Genomic DNA, 21,604 nt, shown 5'->3' on the forward strand with positions numbered 1-21,604 from the left:
ACACCCTTCTGATGTTAATTGGGGCCGATAGCACCTCCGAACTGTCCAACCTCACTCGTGCCATTGTATTTTCATATAACAATTGACATGCATGCAACAGGCGGACAGGCATTCCCACATCTTTTAACTTTGTCCACAGTTTCACACTGTCAAGCATATCAAAAGCTGTGGCGAAATCAATAAAAAGGATGGAGAGGAATTGTACCCAGCTTGCCGAATGAGAGAATTCACTATGAATATGTTATGAGTGCAAGATAAACCCCTCCGAAAAGCAGTCTGAAAGCGGGTTTGGATCTTTCCATTAGAGATCCATTTCTTGATGTTTCTGGGAATAGAGGTGGCAAAGGTTTTACTCAGACCATCCAGTAAGGACAATGGTCGATAATTTCTTGGGTCATCTCGATTGCCGTTTTTAAAGACTGGAATAATATACGAGTGCATCCACGAGGAGAGTATACGTTCTGTATCCACAATACTTTCAAAGAGCGGACTTAAAATATCTGCCCACAGCTCAGGGTTGGCGTGCATAACCATATTGCAAACCCCATCTAGGCCTGGGGTTCTAGATTGTTTTAAATTCTTAATTTAGAAAATGTGTTATTTACTATACGCTGATGACCATGTATTACTATCTCAAACACTCCCGTCGGCTTACAACATATGCTAAAAATCCTCAACACTTACGTTAAGAAGAATAACCTTGTGATAAACACTGACAAGTCGCAAGTCATGGTCTGTAGACCAAACTGTAGAATCAAGGAGCGGTCTTATAAGTGGAAATTGGAGCATGTGGATCTTATAAAGGTTTATCAGTATAAGTATTTGGGTGTCACAATAACAGACTCGATCAAATGTGAGACGAGCAAAATAGAATTGCAAAGTAAACTGGAGACTCTCATTTCCCAAGCCAAAAAACTAACACGGAAATTTGGCAAATTCTCACTCAAACAGATAGTCCTATTTTACCAACAAAAGGTGATCCCATCTCTAACTTATGGGGCTGAAGCTAATATCCCCAAAGGCCAATACTGGTGGGATAAATGTGAATCTCGATTCTGGAAACAAATATGATGTCTTCCTAACTGCACACCTCTCCCATTGATACGTTTTGAAGTTGGGCTGATTTCTCTACATGCACATGTGCTATGGAAAATGGCAGCCTTCCTAAGGAAGTCCCTGTTGAGTCTCAATTCTCTGAATACTCTGGGTGTAGTAGCCCAATATGTATTATCTTTGCAACACATGCTCCCGAAAACATGGCTTAAGTGTACTATAAATGCCTTGGCGGATGCAGCTGTTGGTTTAGATTTGTTATTACAAAATCCTGATCGTGCTAAAATGAAAATGTATCAGCATGATTGGATCATGAATCGAACGTGATGCTTGACATATAAGGATTTTATCTCCGTTTTGTTTGGGCACAAAAAGTTCTGAGTTATGGCTGATTATCTAGCTAAGTGTCCGTCCCCTCAAATACGATCTCAATATCTGCGATTCAGCCTGAAACTTTGACCAACGCAAGATGTTTTGGCGAGAAGAAAACGTATTGTCGTTTCTGCAAAAACCTTACAGTGAAAGAAACACTCCAACATTGCATTGCAAAATGTCCGGCTCTAAAGGTTAAAAGAGAAATGTATTTTAAGAATCTTATTGTGAATCATTGTTATATGGATCCAGATGAAACTTGGTATTGTGTTTGGTATTGTATTTTCACCAGTATGAAATTAGCTGTTCGAGTTGCAATAGCTCAATATCTAGAATCCCTGTTTCAGAAGTTACCAAAGTAGCTTAATCAAGTATAATAAATGGTACTACCGGGGAAGTAATCTAGATATAAATTGTTGTAAATTTCAATGAATTTCTGAAATTATTTGTTGATCTAAATGTATAGTGTAAATATGTGTTTAATAATGTTTTATTTTTATTATTTCTTTGAATTGTATTTGAATTGAATTTATATTTGAAAGGTTGAATCTATCAACCAACCAAATAAAAAATAAAAAATGTCTTAATTATCAGTATTAAGTTGTCTTTACCTACATCGATTTCCACCGTTGCCCTTTTAATAGTCATGGGGGTAGGAGGGACATGCCTTACATTCAAAACAAAAAAAACATTTCCCATTCCTCCGCCGAGATTGTATTGATTAATGCTCTCCAAAAAAATATCCTTATTGTAAAATACTGCCATAGATATTTGCTGTTGTTATTATTTAATGCCTCAGAGAGGGTCTGCCATTAAGAATGAATATTGGACATTTAAGGGTCAATTCATAGAATTCAGGGCAGAAGTAGTGCATGCGCCTGGTGCAGAGAGGGAGCGTGTACCACGCGTGTGCCAGGTGCAGCGCAAAACAGCATTTTGGCGCACCGTGTATTCTTGGATTTCCCAAGCCATTTACAGCCGTGGCGCAGCAAAAATCCAGCAGAGCCAGTAACACCCCCAAGAACTCCCTTGTGCCAGAAAAAGACATATAAATCCCCAATATCGTGCAAAGGGCCGTGTTAACCTTGGACCAGCATACAGCCCCCTACACCGTATTTGTGTGAAAACCAGAGCGTACCCCGCTCGCGGCAGCCAAATCACATGAAAAGGGCCTTGCGAAACCCTGCGAAATTTCGTTCGAGGCTGGCGCAAGCAAAATCACGTGAAAATCTGCTTGTGCACCCCCTTAATTACACGTACCCCACTCGCGCCAGCCAAAACGTGTGAAAACCTACCCATGCATCCCCTTGAATACGCGTACTCAGCTCGCGCCATCCAAATTGCGTGAAAAAGGCCTACCATAACCCCTTCAATAAGAGTACCCCGCTCGCGCCAGTCAAAATGTGTGAAAACTCCACGCGCACCCCCTTTAATACGGGGAACCTGCTCGTGCCAGCCAAAACGGTGAAAACTCCACACGCACCCCGTGAATTCACATAACCCTGCAGGCAGACCACACCCCAAGGGTCCCCCATCACCCATGACCATGGCCGCAGGCAGCCCATACCACAAGGGCCCCACATCACCCGTGACCACGGCCGCAGACAGCCCACACCACAAGGGTCCCCCATCACCCGTAGCCATGGCCGCAGGCAGCCCACACCACAAGTGCCCCCATCACGCTTTACCATGGCCGCAGGCAGCCCACACCACAAGGGTCCCACCATCACCCGTGACCATGGCCGCAAGCAGCCCACACCACAAGGGTCCCCCCATCACCCGTGACCATGTCCGCGTGCAGCCCACACCACAAGGGTCCCCAGATCACCCGTGACCTTGGCCGCAGGCACCCCACACCACAAGGGCCCTCCATCACCCGTGACCACGGTCGCAGGCAGCCCACACCACAAGGGACCCCCCATCACCCGTGACCATGGCCGCAGTCAGCCCACACCACAAGGGCCGCCCCATCACTCGTGACCAAGGCCACAGGCAGCCCACACCACAAGGCGCCCCCATCACCTGTGACCATGGCCGCAGGCAGCCCACACCACACGGAACCCCCCATCATCCGTGACCATGGCCGACGGAAGCCCACACCACTAGAGCCCCCCCATCACCCGTGACCATGGCCGCAGGCAGCCCACACCACAAGTGATCCTCACATCACCTGTGACCATGGCCGCAGGCAGCCCACATGGCTACATACACTGCATGCAGGCCCCGACTCATGTACCCCACCAATGATGGCAACCTGCAAACAGGCCCCAACTCATGTCCCCCCACCAGTGACGGCAACCTGCAAGCAGGCCACGACTCATGTCCCCCCACCAGTGACGGCAACCTGCAAGCAGGCCCCAAATCATGTCCCTCCACCAGTAACAGGAACCTGCAAGGAGGCCCCGACTCATGTCTCCCCACCAGTGATGGCAACCTGCAAGCAGGCCCCGACTCATGTCGCCCCAACAAACACATTGTCACAACTTACAATCATGTAGCAAATGTCCACCCAAATGCCACACCACGCTGACCCCTCCACCCCACAGTGCAATTTCACACCCATCCATTGTCTCCATTTCCCAGTACAGGCCCCATGGCATGTCATTGACAAAAGCACACAAGCATACACCCAAAGACATGCCCAACATGGCCACACAGCAGTGACACATGACTGAGCCAATGACGACTGACACATGCACCAAACAAATGAGAGCAGACAACACTAAAATAGGACAGAATGGAAATGTATTAATAAAAATAAAAATTGACCAAATGAAAATCAAACATGACAATGAACAAGAAATGAATGTAAATCAAAATGAAATGCAAATTCCAAAGGAACATGAAATCCAAAAAGTGAAAATCCTGAAACTGGTCCTTGTCCTTGTCCCAAGTCATATTAGTACATCCAAACGTAAACCAAAAACACCATTACTCCATGTGTAAAAAAAATAATAATAATATACACAATAGTCCAACTATACACAAGGAAAGTTTGATAGGTCCATGATCCCAAAGCAAGAAGAATCCTCCCAAAAAGCCTTATAAAAAACAAACTATGTACAAAAAGTGGAGCAATGTCCATGGACTCCAAAGAAAAAGAAAGGAAACCTAACACTAAAGAACTATTTACAATGGCGGCGGGCTAGTCCTACGGCTCACCGATGTTACCAAGAGTTTTGGCCAGGGCGTCATCGAACTCCGTGTCTATAGCCGGAGGCGGCACCGTGCTCTATCCTCGAGGGCTCGCAGGGACTTTGCCATGCTCTCCACCAACTCTGCACCTATTTGCCGGCCCATCCGCTGCCACACGGAAGACACACTTTGTCCTGGGTCCTCCTGCCCTTTGGCTGATGCCTGCCCCAGTGATGTAGTTGTCCCCGAGTCCTGATGCCTCCTACGTCGAGCCTGCTGCTGCCTTGATGCCATCCACCTGTGGCCCCCCGACTGCCTCCGGGAAGGAGGCAACCGCAGAGGCCGTCGTGCACGTGCCCTACCCCACGGTGCCCTCCATTGCCAGGGGTCCTGTTGCTGGGGTGACCACTTCTGCTGATTATGGAGCCATTATGATCAGCCATTTTGATCTTCAGAAGCTTCCCATTGAATCCAAGACTTGCAAGTTTAGCTACAGTTCACTCTAATGATCAGGTCAAAGAATTGTGAAAAATGAAAACAAAGTTGCTAAGGGCATATTTTTCGTGGTTTTATGTGGTTGTGAATAAATAAATTACTTTGTGGTAATTTACTACGATTTATTTTCATTGTTTACTTTTAAAGGGTGGGAGCATTAACCTCCTCCTCCTCCACTAGCATCTTAGAATGTTCTTCATATTGCACTTGTCCATCTTCATTTACTGATGTTCACCCTCCTGCACTCATGTTTCTTTGCGATTTTGATAGATTGGACCTTCACAATGTATTTGATGGATTTTGCTCATGAAATTGCTCTTGCAGCATTAGGTGAAGGGGCTGTACCCTTGCAGAATTAATAATCCTATGTGTATAATCCTCTAATGATGTCTGGTATTGGGGACTCAACATGAACACAGACCCCCTCAAACATACTGCCTTAACCTGAGGCCCATCGCCTGCTCTTCTAAAATTCTGCAAGCCGTCAAAACCCAGAGAGGCTCCTCTTATTTGGGAGAGAAAACATTACCTTCTGAAATACAAAAAACACTTTAACATTAGCGTGAGCATTGTATAAAAAGATGTGAGTACAAGCCCATTGTGCATATCGTACTTTGTGATTTGGTCATGCAACTCTTTTATCACAGACATGTTTATCAAATACAAAGATATATGGTTGTTCCTATGTTTCTAAAATGCTGTTTGATTGTATGCAAAGCAGTCATGAACCCACATTGGTGCTGCTTCCACTTTTTCTATTTATCATAATTGTATAAAGATTGGGCGTGTGACAGGTTGTACATCTTGAATTGATAACCGTCCATCAGAAAATAATGTTTGTGCTTGTTATAGGTTTGGATAATGTGCTTTACTCAGTAAGTCAAGTGTAACACTCCTATTATGACTACAACATACGATTGAAGTGATCATTAAAAATGAAGATTCTAAAATGTTAAAAAAGAGACAGTTTACAATGTTAGTGCATTTAAATAATTTCGAACCCGCAGATATTACCTGTGTCCTCTTCTACTCCCCAATCATGGACAATACGTCCTCAGTGCGATGCTGACATTCCTTCGGGATATGGGTGATGCCAATGTATATCTCCAAATATGAAGTTAGTCCCTACTTAAGGGGATGTCTTTGTGGCAGATGCTCTCATTCTGTCCTTCAAGATGTGCTTCTTTATTCTCTACTCCCACTACCGTCAGCAGCATCTGTAGTGATTCTTCCAAATGGCACCTGGCAACGCTCGGAGAGAGAGAGAAGGACTGAAAACTAGGAATCATGTTCCATTACCTGGCAGTCTCAGGGAGGTCAGTAAGCATGCTAGGGGGCCCAATGAGGTATTTTCTCCTGTCCTCTATTGAAGGACCCTTGGTGGCTTACATACAAATTCCTGAAAAAGTATGAAACCTCAAGGCGTCTCGAAACACTCCACTTCAGATGGTTCGAGTTTACCTCAAACTGGTTCATGCATGATTTTTGATGGGGATATGTTAATGTTAATGAATGCCTTTTACATGGATGGAATACCTCTTTCTCTCTTCCCTTCATGGTGCACTAGGGTGATCATTAGGTTAGAAGGCACAGCTTCATGACCTACCGGCATGTGGATGCCTGCAAGCCAGATCTTGGTTTTGAAGAATAGGTCATGCATGTTCAGATTGAACATGCTTTGATGAACACATAGCTAGTCCTCTTCTCTTTTTCGTTTCCTGTGTAGTGTCTTGTAGGGTGTCTTGTTGCAGAGCTTGCAAGGTTGATCCATTTCGCTTGCCTGCTCAGGCAAGCAGTGTCACCAATAATGTTTTGCCTTTGGTGTGTTCCTTTTAGATTCTGTTACATTCGTTTATGGGAGTTTTCTCACCTGGATTTCAGACTTGGGGTGTTGGCATTAGGGTTAGAGAAGTTGTGCCCTTCTTTTTATGGCTGGTCGATCAGCCTCTTTTGGGGGGTGGAATTCTAATATTGTTGAGGTTGACCAATGTCTGCACGTCTGCATGTTGATGATAGTGGAGTTCATCAGTTATGGTGAAAGACATACAAGACACATTTGGATTCAGCATATAGTTTAGGAGACTTACATGAAGTTGATATGGTTCACTACCATCGTCTGCTACCAAGACCCACTTTAACCTCTAAAGAACATGGTTTACCTAATCTTACATGGATATGGAGAATTGTTTGTGGTAGAGTTTATTTTCCTGTTTCTTATTTGGGCTTCAGAAAAGATGTGGGTGCATAACTCCATTGAGGTATCTTTGTGTTTCAGCAGATTAAATAGCAAATTATTTATTTTATAGTGGCGTTTCTCATCTTCTAAGCAACAATGTGTAGTAACACGCTTCCAACATTCAGTTAAAAAATATTTATTTCATACACACATCTTATAATTATCACATATAAAAAAAATAGAAATCATTTCTGTTACAGCGTTTCACCATACACTCACGCATGCACACGTCATGGGGTTGAGCGGAGCCCTATTACTTCAAAAAGAAATGGTTTCCATTAAGGACCGAACCATAATGGAAATAATTTCTTTATGAAAGTAGAGTGACTACAAAAAGAAACTATTTCTTTTTGAAGTAGGTGTGCTCCCCCACCACATCACATGGAATCCTCAAGGATGGAGGCCTCCATGTCATAGGGTGGGGGAACTCTATGGGCCTCATTACGAGCTTCACGGTAATGGAAAAACAATGCCGGTAAGGGAATACCAGCACCGCTTACCGCTCTGGCCTATTACGAGTAGACATCCCAGTATCAGCCCCACCGCTGAGACCATGCCCCTCTGTACCGGCATGTGTGCGGGCACGCGACCCTTCAGGCCGGCAATACTGGGATGCCGCTAACAGGAGGACATTACAAGTCATGCGGACATGCACCTACCAGCATCTAGAAGGTGGAAATTAGGGATACCGCGATGCCAGCATCATCGGCACCGCAGAGCACACATTAAAAGCAAACTGCTGTGTTCCCAACTGCCACAGGTGCACACAATCAGCACAGGTGGAGGCAATGGAGCCTGGCCCAGCACAAAAGGAGCACACCCACACACCACACCCCTTCCTACACCAAAATGTTCACACTTGCTGGTGCAAATTCGTAGCTGGAGGACATGCCTGCATTGCCACTCCATGACCAACAACTACAACCGGCACATCAGAGGAGACGCAGGAGGAGAAGGAGGGTGAGACAGGCCCAGCAAGTTCCACCAGAGTAGCCACTGGTTCCATGTAGGCATCCACCAATTCCCCGCATCAGGGCCAGTCCTTACAACCTAACCCCTTTGCAGATCCGCAGCCAGTACTGCCAGGACCGGGACACCATCACCTCTATTGTGGACATGATACACAACGACATAGTCAGCCTGATTGAAATCCACACCGCCATCCCCCCTCTACTGAAGGTAGTAATTATGCTCCATTTCCTGGCCACAGGCACCTACCAGCACACAGTCTGGCAGCTGCATGGCATATCACAACCCTGTATAACACGCATGCTGAACCAAGTGCTGGATGCACTCCTGAAGCACGCATGGGACTACATATCCCTAGCACGCACTGGCCAGGAGGTGACTGACAAAAAATGGGCTTCCCCGCCACATGGAGCAACAGGCTGCACGAAGTGTCTGGCTGCTGGGTGAGTCTGCACACAGGCCCATGGCAGTGTTGTGGGGGGGGGTGAGATGCATGCTCCACCTGGGTGTAAATGGGATGGTGATACCCATACTGCAAAACACTCTCCCCTAAACATCCCAACCTAAACATGACACTGAAAATGTCAACCCACTCACCCTGGCGGCACAACAATGCCAATATCTCAGACTTGCAAGAAGCCCACACCCCTCAACATGTCCACTGCACATCATCAGACTGTACCCCATGCAACACAATGCAGCAACATGCATTGAGTAAGCTTAATGTCCATTACCGCATCAAAGCACCACACCTGTAATGCATCCATGAGTGCACATGAATACATTCCAACCAGGAAATCCACTGATTGTCACTGTCCCTCCTCCACAGTAGCGCTGCATGCCAACATGGCAAAGTGAACTGGCGCATGCAAAATGAAATACAAACTTGTGCCACCACTGCACGTAAACACAACTACATAGTAGTCAATATCACCCATATGAGTGCAATTGCAGTGGTAGCCATCAACAGTACATGAGTACCAGCATGCAAGTGAACACACTGCATCATCAAGGGAATGCTACCTACACCTGTGGAGCATTACACCAAACACATAGTGGCACAACAAAATGTGTGCATATGTCACGGGACATGTGCATGGCGCCATCAAAGGGCTGCAAGCATGAGAGTGCAAAGTACATGTGACATGGCACACATCATCCTAAAGCTACAAACATATGACCTCAATATTGTGACATCACCTGCCACACAACCCCCACATGTGACCACGTCATGGTCCCTCTCACTCCATCTCTGTGTGTGTGGTAAGTCCGATATCAAGGCCCCTCAGTCCTGTATGTCACACTTGCCCTACACCATGTCGTTGCCACGTAGTGAACAGGCCAGATAGTTGCGCAAATGTGTAGCCAGTGACTAACAACAGTGATATCCTGCATACCAACATTGACAATGTACAGCCTTAGTACAGATGTCATGGAGGAGATACCCCCACTCATACACTATTGTTCTGCCATGCAGGTGATGCTGGCTATCCCCTGAATCCGTGGCTCCTCACCCCTGTCAGGAATCCACAGGACAGGCACCAAGAGGACTAGAATCGGGGTCATTCCCGTACCCGTGTTGTGATCGAGCAGACCGTTGGCCTGTTGAAGGCACGGCTCCGCTGCCTCAGCAGGCCTGTTGGCGCACTCCTCTATGGGCCTGAGAAGCTGGATGAGATCATCATAGTCTGTGCCATGCTGCACAACATGTGCATCCGGCGGAACGTACCTCTGTCACCTGACATTGACCAGCAAGCACCCGGTGTGGATGAGGATGAGGAGGGAGTAGATGTTGCATGACAGCCAGGGCGCCATGCACCATATGGACGTGCGGTGCGCCAATCAATGCTTGACAATTTCTCATGAGAGACAGGGATGCAGAGGGTGGATTGGTGGCTGTACTCTGGGCACAGGGATCGTGTACATATGGACACAGGGTGTGGTGGTAGATGGACACTGTACACTGTAATACATTGAATGAACACATGCCAAATAACCAATGTCCACTTGTGATACCTTTTTTAAACACAACGGTTGTATTGAACAGTATATTTATGCATAGTGAATTGGCCATCCACCTCCCCCCTCCCCCACAACTCCACAACTCCCCCACACACCCCCTCCCCTTCCCGCTCCCCCAAAACACCCCGCATACCCCCTTCCCCTCCCCCACAACACCCCATGCATCTCCTCACCCCTCCCCCACAACACCCAACACACCCCCTCCTCCCTCCCCCTCCCCCCACAACACTCCACACATGATGTGCAATGCAAGTCATTCTATGCGATATGAGTCAGCACATGCAGGCTGCCCCTGCTACTGGCAGCCTCTCTCGGCCTCCGGGGGCTGCATTTAAGAGCGCTGCGTGGTGCGTGTAGATCTAGCCGTGCTTGCATGTTCCACTGTTGGTGCAGGAAGCTGCACCTCCAAGGTCTGTGCGATCTGGCCAGGTCCTGAGTCACTGCTGATATCCCCTCACTTATCAGCTTGGTATTCGTCTCCATGGCGCCTGTCATGGCCGCAGTGTTGTCACGTGCATCCTGCCTTGTCAAGGCACCATCAGCAACATATTGCTTGACAAACTCTGTGAGCTCCTGCTGCCGCCCCTCCATTCGGGCCATGCACCACTCTACGTCCCGGATGGCTGTGGAGGTGGACGGGACAACTGCCGAGGAGCCCAATGCAGGTCTGTCCTCTGGGGGACTCCAGGCCTCATGGATCGACTGTCCTTCTGACTGGTGCAGAGGGGTGCTATCTGGTGTGCTGGGGGTTTGCTGGGGGCTTGGTGTGTGTGCACCATCCCTGGACAGGTTGCCATCCTCACGTAAGCATTCCTCAACCTGGCCCACTCCCTCATCTCCACTCTGGGGCATTGAGGCAGCTGCCTCCCCTATGGAGCTGTTTAAGGCTGACTGGGTCCCGTCTGCCACTGCCTCCAGAACAGTGGATATGTCCTGTGTTCCTTCTTGTGGTTTTCCGCCAGTTGTTTGCAGCCCCTGGGCGTTGGCATGTTCTATTGGTGTTGGATTGGGTGGCAGTTGTTGCTTGGTAGTGGCCTTTGATGTCGATGGCCTGGTGCCTTCATCCCTGGCCCTGGCCTTTTTTGCTGGTTTACTGGCCTGTGTTGCAGTATCCTCACCATCGCTGTTGGCATCTGTGCCTGTGGGGGACCGAGAGAGGCACGGCATCAATGATGGCTGTACGTACATCATGCATACATTGGTATTGGTGCAGTTGCACCCATGTGATGCATTGCTATCTTGGAGTTGTGGCATACAGGTTGCTTGCTATATGGGGGGGGTTATTCAGGCATAAATCAGGTTCTCACATGTGTGAGGTGGTGTATGCTGTTTGACATGCCTTTGTGTTGTGGACTGCATGCAGTGTGATACATGCTGTTTTGCTGTTTGTGGGTGTGTTTCAGGTATGGCATTGGCATGCAGCATGTATTTTGATGTGACAGTGCTGGGGACAGCATCTGGACAGGGATGTGTCCATGTGTATGTGATGGCCCATGCATTGCCTTATGTCACTATCACATTCGTAGGCCATAATCATGCTTTGGTTTCCTATGGTTTGTGTGGACATTCACCTCCATCTGCCGATGATGGTACTCCACACTCCACATCTCCGACTCCCTCGATGCCCTCCATGCTGATGGGTACTGGTGCATGTCTCCTCCCATCTGGTGAGCTTAATGGGGAAGTGGGCCCCGCCGCATGTTGCTAGACCCTGGCTCCGATTGGCGCACAGTATATTCCTCACAAGGAGGTGTAGGTCATCCCACCGTTTCTTGATGTCTTTAACCATGCGGGCGGTGGTACCGACCGCACTGACATTTCTGGCCTCTTCCTCCAATATCTTCTTTTTCCTGATTTGTGTGGCTTGCCTGAGGTCAGGAGCAAAAACCACTTCAGCATTCCCGACCAATGTGTCGGCCAACATGTTCAATTCTTCTTCAGAAAAGTGCACCTTGCGCTGACAGGAGGCACCTTTCTTGATAGCTTTTGGCATTCTGGTAGAGATGTATGTGGTGGTTTGGGGGTCCAGATCCTGTGTTTGGAGGATTGCAATGGATTGTGTTTTTCAAGATGACCGCCGTTGCATTTCCCGTTCCGGCGCGATGACGTTACGTCCGGTTCCGTTATTGCCGGACCCGGTATTGCCGGTACCGGTATTGCCGGTGCCCATTATTTGGGGGTGGACGAAGGCAGAGGAGGCGTCAGCGCATTACATGATGCCACTAACGGGGGTTTGAGGGTCATTAACGGCATGCCGGTACGCACGTTAGGTGGCTGCCTGTGTGAGTGTATGGTGTAGGGGTGCACACTTAAATGTATAGGTGGCTGCTTCTGTGAGTGTATGGTGAAAGGGTGCACAATTAAATGTGTGGGTGTCTGACTGGGTGTGCCTTTATGGTGAAAGGGTGCACACTTAAATGTATGAGTGGATGCCTGTGTATGCCTGTATGGTGGAAGGGTACACACTTAAATGTATGGGTGGCTGGATGTGCATGTGTGTGTATGTTGAATGGTGTGTGTGCTTGTTTTCAGATGCACAACGAAACCTAAATTGTGGGGGTGGGAGGTGCTAACCATTCAAATGTTGGTATAGGTGCTAACTTCACAGGCGGCGGGGGAGGGGCAAACTTATTTGTGTGGGGCATCTAGCTTCTTTATCCATTCTAATGAGACTATTCTAGTGCAGCTTCAATGTTACAAGCAGTTAAATCTCTCATTCAAGTCTGAAAGCACCCACGTATGGACTGATGTGAGAATAAGCGGGTTCCTGTCCCCTCTTTACCCTTCCAATCACTTCCCTGGCATGCAAGTACTAAACCCACATCAAGATTTCAATTGCCTGAATAATAATACATTTGAATGCAGGTACTAACAGTGAAATGCTTTGCTTTAGTAATTTCTGGGCCTCTTTTAACAGTGGAACCCATGGTCAATTTAACATCTGTGTCCTGTTCTGTCCAGCAACGGCTCTGTAGGTCAGCCAGGTCGAGTCAATATAGCCCAAAATGTGAAGGCGGGGAGGAAGGGGTGTTTGGGGGCAGGGGTTGAAGCCCAGCCAGTTCAATGGTGTTGAGCCACAACCTGTGTTTAATCCCTTGGTTACTTAATGGTAATCCTCATTACTTATATCCCTATTCTTCCTCGTCCCAGTACTTCTGTATGAGGCATTTTGACTCATACACAATTACTGGATGAGGTAGAGGGACATGGAGGTAATGGCTGGCTTAGGTACCTGTAATCTTCATTACTCCTAGTCCTATTCTTCTTCATCCCAGTATGTATGAGGCAATGAGCCTCATACGTAATCACTGGGACAAGAAAAAGTGATGTGGAGATAATTCTGGGCCGAGAAGCTTATTATGGTGGTTTGGGTGGGGGGGGCAGAGGGGATGGTGTGTGGGGAGTGGGGGGGCAAAGGGGATGGTGTGTGGAAAGCGGGGTGGGGGTTGAATTGGCGATCGTGCCATAAACCACAATGGTAATCCATGTCCATGCTAAGCAGGCTTGCTATGTGTTATTAGTGGCTAGAGAGACATTTTGGTGCAGCCAGTCTAGTAATTTCTTAGTTTGGATTGACTTTTTAACTGGGAATCTCTGATAAAGCACTCCTGATAAGTGTAATTGCCTAGCTAGATGCTGCCAGTCTAGCTGTCTCTTACTGCAGAATTGTATTTTTTTCTGGGCATCTGTGATAAAACAACCATGATAAGTGTTGACTGGCATTTTGGTGCAACCAGTCTTGGTATGTCTAAATGTGGTCTGGCATGCTTTACTCTAATATGTTATTGCATGTCTAGACAGGTCTATATTGTGCAGTTAGTTGGACATGTTTTCATTGTAGCATGCCATTTTTAATAGCAAAGCATTATATTCATTAAAGCATGGATGTTCCTGTGCACTGTTGGTGAGTTGCATGTATTACATTTTTAGATTTGTGTTACCCTACAAAACAATTGCAAACACTCTGGCCGTTTAGCCAATTTTTCTCATATTGTATGCTGTATAATGCATTAAAACATATATTTATATCTTTCTCCTAGTGCAGTGTGTGGCGTACCCCTGCAGCAGCACGTCCGTGTGGTAATCCAAGCCAGCCCAGAGTGTGGCGCGACCCGTGATTTGTTGCCAAGTTGGCAGAGTTCCCTCAGCATGGCTCGCAGGGAGGTCCCCATATTTTGTGTAATGCCACTGCTCCATTCAGCACACTATGTTCACTTAAGAAAGAATATCTTTCTATGTGCCTGGACCAGCTGTTACATTAGGTAGGCTTCAGGTCCCCAAGAGGTCATTCTCTATAGGTTTAGTTATAAATAGCCTACTGGCTCTTCCTGTCAAATAGGAACATATTTGACACCAATATATGAATGAATCCTTTAAGTTAAGGTTAAGCCTCCTGTGACTTTAGAAAGAACAGATGTATATAAGCACATCTAAAAAAGTTGCATTGTACATTGAAATGGTGAAGCATGTGTGGCACTCAATTTGTGTAGGTCTTGAACAACTTGGACATTCTTAAGCTAGACTTGAGTACTTTAGTATCCAGTGCTTTCATGTAGCAATATCAATTAATACGTGTCACTTAAAACAATACTTTTCAATAGATGTCAATGAAAAGAACCATTACCATATTTGTGCACTGTGTATCTAATTAATGCAACTACACACAATAACATGGGGTGTATATACCCAATCTAAATATGGTAATCATAATAAGAATGTTACGGTTCTCTTACTGAGCAACGCATATTATCAGAACCTAGACTGAACCATATACATTGTTTTCTGTTAAAGATTTATTGTTCCAGGATGGATAGCCTGATACACTCCTATTGTATTATTTGGAAATATACTTGTGTGAAGTGGAGCATTACATAAAGCACAAATTAGGATTTCTGGCTGCTTTGCATAAAATCAAAGCGATTTTTGGGAACCTAAGAATGGCCATGGGCCTCATTACACGGTAGGCGGTAACCATGGCGCTATTAGCGCCATGGTTGCTGCCGGTACCGTACCGAGTCCGCCCTGGTGGATGGCGGAATTACTGCCCTACTCCAAGGTGAGCGGGGGTGGCAATTCCCCATTCACCAAGGCCCTTCCCCATTCCCATTTTTGCCCCCATAGGGCATAATGGGAATGGGGAAGGTGCTAATTATGGTACCGCAAATTGCGGTACCGTAATTAGCTCCGAGGTCCCTTTGGGGGTCCCGTCCTTAACGCCTGGAAAAACCAGGCGTTAAGAGAGGACCCGCAAAGGGACCTCGTAGTAAGGCGGTAAGGGTTTACCGGTACCGATGCCCTTACCGGTACCGGTAAACCCTTACCGCCTACCGTGTAATGAGGCCCCATGTCTCTTTATAGTTGACAAATAGGTCTTTGATAAAAGGTTTGGATGCTTGAATCACTATCACTATGCAAATTAACAAGGAGAGGAGAGGAGAATTGCCTCGCATTTCGGTGCTGGACTGCCCCAGGGCAGAACAAAGACTGATATGTTTGGGATATTTCTTCTCTGTGAAAGATAGTGAGCTAAAGACTCTGGGTAAGTCCCTCGTAACCAGGACTAATGTCTGGCAGAGGGACTCCCAGGACCCCCCCTTGTTAAATCTGCATATTTAAGTAACTTTGGGTCTGACCCTAAGTTACTAGGGGAATCCAGACGTGGACCCCTTGCTCACTATTCTTAGAGAGGCACAGATCCACCCTACTGATGAGGTCCAACCAGACCGAAACACGTGTCTGGGGTTTCTGTTGGTACTCTTGTTCAGAGGAGAATTGCCTCGCATTTCGGTGCTGGACTGCCCCAGGGCAGAACAAAGACTGATATGTTTGGGATATTTCTTCTCTGTGAAAGATAGTGAGCTAAAGACTCTGGGTAAGTCCCTCGTAACCAGGACTAATGTCTGGCAGAGGGACTCCCAGGACCCCCCCTTGTTAAATCTGCATATTTAAGTAACTTTGGGTCTGACCCTAAGTTACTAGGGGAATCCAGACGTGGACCCCTTGCTCACTATTCTTAGAGAGGCACAGATCCACCCTACTGATGAGGTCCAACCAGACCGAAACACGTGTCTGGGGTTTCTGTTGGTACTCTTGTTCAGAGGAGAATTGCCTCGCATTTCGGTGCTGGACTGCCCCAGGGCAGAACAAAGACTGATATGTTTGGGATATTTCTTCTCTGTGAAAGATAGTGAGCTAAAGACTCTGGGTAAGTCCCTCGTAACCAGGACTAATGTCTGGCAGAGGGACTCCCAGGACCCCCCCTTGTTAAATCTGCTTGAATCACTAAACACATAATTCACACTGGGCTTGGTGCTCATTTCATTTTGCACAACAATCCTCCTAACATTAAACTGTTTGCACCCTAGCAAAAAAATAAACTCACTTGAACCGACTCATGGTGGGTGGAGAAATGCCTGTGTCATTGTTTATTTCCGTTGTGGTCTGATCTTTTAATATATAAAAGGGAATCGTCTCTCTTCCCATTGGCGCCAGCGACCTCTCAATCATCTTTTCGCTAAAAGGCTAAAGTTTCAGAAATTCTTCCTTTCAAAGTTTAGCAAAAAAATGGCATTCAAACCATACCGATATGTATCAGGCGTGCGAATCTGGATTCATAGTCCTGATACAAGTAACGGACCTCACCTTAATTATGAAAATGATACATATCTTTGTAACTTAGAAAACCAAGTTTAAATAGTAAAATATATGTATCCAGTCATGCTAACGCACATACCACATTTTCTTATTTGCCATGCATTATCCTGTAAAAAAAACTTTCAAACCACAAAGCAACATTTTGTATTTTTTTTCTTTTTTGATCGCTTTCAGTAAAATTCTAATGCAATTTTTCAATCCTTGAACCTGTATTTTTCCAATAATGTAGCATGTTTGCCAGCACTTCCTTTGGTTGCAGATTTCCAAATAAAGTCCCTCACACCGCGTTAGATATAACTTGAAATTTGAGATGTAGGCTGGGCACCCTTCCACTTGGCCTAATTGGCATTCAAATGCCAACGGTGTATGCCTGCAGCGCAATGACACAGTACTACTTTGTGTTCTTGTGTTCTCTCTATAAAGATCTTTTTTGCTTACCTGAGCCCATTAATGACATTATTTGGGGTCAGGTGTCTATAGGACTCTCTGATACTATATAAATCAGCCCATGACCATAAGAGCTTTTTAGCAGTAGCCAGCTACATTCATATAGAGTTTGGCTTTGTAGGTCCAGAAGATCTGTCCTGTTAGCAGATAATGTCCTAACTCCTTAGATCATCATGGAAATAGTATGTTTCTGATGGTTCGTGTGTTTTAAACAATAAGGTGCCGCCAGGCACCTGAAAGGTTGCTATGTTTTTTTGTTGTTGCACTTTGTACTGTGTGATCCTATCTATGTATTGTGGGCTGTTGCACAGATTATGAACTAGTCTTCTTTGCTTCCAACATCTATAGCAATAGACATCTTTTAAAAGGAACAACAATTTTGAGACATACATGTTTTCATTATGTTTACATTCGTTGTGTTGTTTGTAGTGAATTTGTACTTGTCTTATGGTTGTTTTATGTCTTGTGTTAATGGCATGTGTCGAATAAAGCTTAGTTTAGAAATAAAAGATAACTTGAAATTGGGATGTACATTGTTCAAGGAAGTACAAAAAGCAAGCATGTGGCTTAGTGATTTGAAAGGTTTTTAGATAAAAGGGCATAGGCATTAAGTAAATGTGAATGAATACACATGTTGGACTATTTTTTAACTTGATTTTCTATGTCACATTGATAGGTGCCCTTACAATATTGAGCCCCTAAATCTGTATCAGGTGCGTGAATGTGGTATGGGTTATGCACCAATTTGCGGCCAAAATTTGAAAGAATTATTTATGAAACTATGGCCTTTCAGTGAACAGATGAAGAGTACCTTGTAGGGTCTTGGAGCCTTACAGAATTTGACAAGAGGAGGAGCCGAGTCTCAGGGTATGGCTGTCGGTGTGAGTAGGGCTGTGAGCATGCCCAGGATCCAATACACAGAGAGGACATGCTGACTTCCTGCAGGAACATGAGCCTGGAGAGCTCTTGTGCAATGTGGGTACAGTGCACCGACATTATTGATGAATCTGCGGTGCCATAGTGTAGGTTACACATTCTGCATTGGGCTGTTGTCCTACATAATTGAAAATCATACATGGCAAGAGTGCTAACAGCTATATCTATAACCGGTAAGATAGCTCAGTGGGTTAAGTGCTTGCTGCTGCAATCTGTGTGTGAACGCACGTTTGAATCTCCGGCAAGGCAAACTCAGCCTCTCATCCATCCAAGTTCAATAAATGAGTGGCACCTTCGGCTGGGTGATATTATATGGGTATATGTTCTCTGTAAAGTGCTGCATTGCTAGCACATCATTATTATCATTATCTGTACTACCTGGAAAGAATACATGTGTCAAAATCAAACATAAGTGAACTTGCTTTCCTAAATGCTCTGCGTGTGAAGTCATCTTTACTGGCCCTTGCATAGCAGTGTGTACTTGCATGGCTCTTGCCTTTTACAGCTTTGAGGCAGGGAAAGTGGCAACTGAGTAAACTGCAACACCTCTCTGCTGTATGCTAGTGGTCCATTATATTATCCTCAAATGCAAACGTTATATATCTTTATGGACTCAAAATAGATACCACAAGTTCAATCGTATCATATGTACACTAGCTGCTGTAAAAAACGTATACAGTACACATGAAAGGCATATTAACTATGACTTAAATAAAAGCATGATGTAACCAGCGACTTGGGAACACATGCATTGGCTAAACACAATGGCCCTTATTACGAGTTACCCAGAAAACTGCTGCTAATTCCGTCATGCCAGTAGTAGCGTTTACGGCAAACTGACCACCGGAATAACTGGCAAATATCTGCCTGTTGTGCTGCCATGTCCATGTTCATAATGTGCCGGTAATACCGTTGTGCCAGAAAGAACGGAGGTGGTAAATCCGACATAACCGTTCTTTCCGGACCGGCTGATTAAGAGTCCTGCAGGCGGGAGGTGTCACTACCGCCAGGTCTGAACTGGCGGGTTTGGTTTAACACCACCCACCTGCAGGCGGACATGGAAACACCGGCTCTGTCATAGACGGACCCGGTGTTTCCATGATCCCCATGCCCATGGAGTCCTGTTGGACTCCATGGGAATGGGGATTTACCGATTTCCATTTCCGGAATTACCGGGTCACCAGGGTTGTAATGCCCCGGTGATTCCGGCAATCATGGAAGCGGAATGGTAATACGAGTCCGGCGGTAACCTGGCAGAATTTCCGGCACGGTTACCGCTGGACTTGTAATGAGGCCCATGGCATGTGTACGGCAATGGCAGTATTTGCATTGCCTGTGTTACCGGCGCCAGTAATTCAGTGAGTGTTGTTACCGGCACCATTGATTCTGGCAAATGGGTTCTGTGATGCTCATACTGTGCCAGTCCTGTAAAACTGCGGGTATACAGTATAACCAACACTCTTAAAGGATACCGGCAAACTTGTAATGAGCCCACAGTGTTTGCTTTTGCATAGTGAAAATGTTTCTTTGTTTCCCTTTGTCATCACTGTGAAAATTGCCCTATTGCAAAAAACATTTTCTTTTAAACTTTTCGAGCATTTTTACAGGGGAATGTTTGCACTAGTGCCTAGTCCTAGCACTAGGTGGAAATCTGAGTTGGTGCAACTATGCATTGAGGGCAATGTTCACCTTAGTGCTAACTGCACTTCTACAGATGCAAAGATTCTGTAAAAAGGACCCATGCAACCTGTTACTCATGTCATTTGCCAGGTGTTGGCATCTTCTGCTGCAATTCTCACTCCATTTCTCAGCTATTGTCATTGCTAGGGAGATTGCTATCTTGTTGCTGCTTTGCCATTATTGATTTCAATGGGACCCCCCAGCATGGGTCTCATTACGAGTATGGAGGCAGCCATTGTGCTATTTATTTTAAAATATTTTTATTGCCATTTTGAAATTAGCATTACACCAGTGTCAATCTCCCCCTCTCACTGATTTCTTGCGCCATTTTACAATTTCAAAACGTATTCGATTGGTTCCTGAAAAGTAACAACAAACTAAACAAAACAACAACATTTGACAAACGTGGACTGTCTTCATGCTGAACGATTGTAGTGGCTACGTTATCTTGAATCCACTTGGTGGCCTGTCCATGTCTTTTCGATGGGGGGCGGGTGGGGTTGAATTTCTTCCCCTTCGTGTCGCGTCTCCCTCTTTTCTTCATTATGAGCCTCGCGCTTCCTGTGGCTGTGCGCTACTTGTCCCACCAATTGGTTCACGGGGGCATGTCATCGGAGGGTAGGAACATGTCTCTCACCACAGCCTTCCATGCATCAAATTTAGCGTTAGTATCGCCCTCATCCCCGGCGATCCCTATACCCCATGCTTCTGTTTCTGCGGCCGCCCATCGCTCCATTTCCCTCTTCCATCTCATGTATTGTGGGCCTTTTTTTGATTTCCACGACATCGCTATCTCCCTTTTTGCCAGTATGCATGCCATGTCCATCACCCATACAATGTGTTTTATTTTGCTTAACCTGGGATACATGCCCAGCAGACATTCCTAAATTGTCCACTCGTATCTGCTTGATGTTGGCCCAAAGGGTGCCTACTTTTGCACACCCCCAGAACATGTGTATTAGACCTGCTTCGTCATTAGTGCACCATGGGCAGTGCGCCTCCGCTTGCCGTTTGAAGCTTGCTACCCTTTTTAAGGTCATATATGTTCTATATAGGATGTTTATTTGGATTAGCCTGAACCTGGCATTTCTGGACACTGCCTTTGGGTATTGCAGTGCTCTCCCCCAATCATTGTCTGAGATCTCCTCGCCAGTGTCCGTTTCCCATTTGGCCCTTAGTGTGGCACCGCGGGGGTTGGGCCTATCGTTTAGCTGCACGTAGATTCTCGACACTGGCCTCCACCCGTCGCTCAGGTTATACATCTCTGTCACTAGGGGGGTTATTGTTGGTTCCTCTGGCCAGTCATTCCATCTCACCCTAGCATCGTGTTTAAGTTTCTGGTACCATAAAAATTGCCCCATAGGTAGGCCCTCTATCTCATGCAGTGATTCCAACTCCCTGAATTCCCCATCCTCGTACATGTCCCCCCAGGCGTATATACCCAGACCCTCCCATTGCCTAAGTGTATTAACCTCAGCCGGTGTCATTCTCATGTCTGCCATCAATGGAATTTCCGGGGAGTAAGGGTTTCTCGAGTGTGTGATGGTTTAAACTCTTTCCCATACTTGTCTACCCAGTTTGGCTAGTATAGGGGCTCTGTCGGCT

The 21,604-nt window shown here is 46.1% G+C and overlaps 1 long non-coding RNA gene across 1 annotated transcript in view; it reads left to right on the forward strand.

Moving 5' to 3' along the window:
• The window catches only part of LOC138526529 (uncharacterized), a 58,812-nt gene extending 43,641 nt beyond the window's left edge, over window positions 1-15,171 (forward strand). Inside the window, exon 3 of the long non-coding RNA XR_011283610.1 lies at window positions 14,323-15,171. This is a non-coding gene — a long non-coding RNA (uncharacterized lncRNA). The remainder of the gene's footprint in view (window positions 1-14,322) is intronic.
• The last annotated feature ends 6,433 nt before the right edge of the window (window positions 15,172-21,604 follow it).

This window comes from Ambystoma mexicanum, chromosome 7p (genome assembly GCF_040938575.1).
Source record: "Ambystoma mexicanum isolate Mex_15411 chromosome 7p, UKY_AmexF1_1, whole genome shotgun sequence".
NCBI lineage: Eukaryota > Metazoa > Chordata > Amphibia > Caudata > Ambystomatidae > Ambystoma > Ambystoma mexicanum.